The sequence below is a fragment of the Paramisgurnus dabryanus genome, chromosome 8, assembly GCF_030506205.2.
Source record: "Paramisgurnus dabryanus chromosome 8, PD_genome_1.1, whole genome shotgun sequence".
Lineage (NCBI taxonomy): Eukaryota > Metazoa > Chordata > Actinopteri > Cypriniformes > Cobitidae > Paramisgurnus > Paramisgurnus dabryanus.
The window spans coordinates 39,620,841-39,621,658 of record NC_133344.1 but is presented as its reverse complement, the minus strand read 5'-3'; positions in this window follow the sequence as shown (position 1 = coordinate 39,621,658).

Here is an 818-nt window from a genome sequence, read left to right as displayed (position 1 = left end):
AGGAAATGAGGCTAACTGACTCTCTCTGAAACATCTGCTGCTCACACAGTCCTTCTCTTGTACTGAAGCCCTCCATAACCTCACTAGACACACACACACATCTACACAGTGAAAGAACAGACAGGTAAATAACACAGGTATGACACTAACGTCTGACCAAACTAACCACACACTTTAACATCTAAGTGTCAAGGTCAGATGATGGCAGGAAGGCACGCTGAAATTCTCAACGTCTCTCTGTTAAACAAACTGAACTCTGATGAGAGCTGCACAAAACAAGACTGTTAACAAAGCCGCATTTATGCCATGCGGTGAGTTGCTGTCTTCCTTTTTGATTTGTTACCACTATTTCACATATTTTGAAAGAGGGATTGTTTGTTATGAAATATTTGTGAAGTTAAAAGGGACAGAGAATGAAAAACCATTTTTACCTTGTCTCTGTTGATTAATGGTAGTCTACCCGCATTCACAAACATACAAAAAGTGCTAGACATGCTAAACATCTCAGTCTCATAGAAATTCCTCTTTTAGAAATGTCAGCCAGAAAACGGCCCAATCTGAAAAACTGATGCTTATGACATCACAGGCATCTCACTGCCCCTCCACTTTAAAATAATTGGCTACATTTTTTGTGTAGCAGCAAAGTCAGCCAATCAGTAATGAGATTGCAAGTTAAGCCAGTAGGGGGAGCCAAATAGGTGCAAAACCACTTGTTAAAAATCCCCCACCCTAATAGAGCTATCTGAGAGAGGTTTTTAGGAAGCTTCCAAGGCATTACAGACCCAAACAAAAAAAATTGTCTACATGTCACATCATAG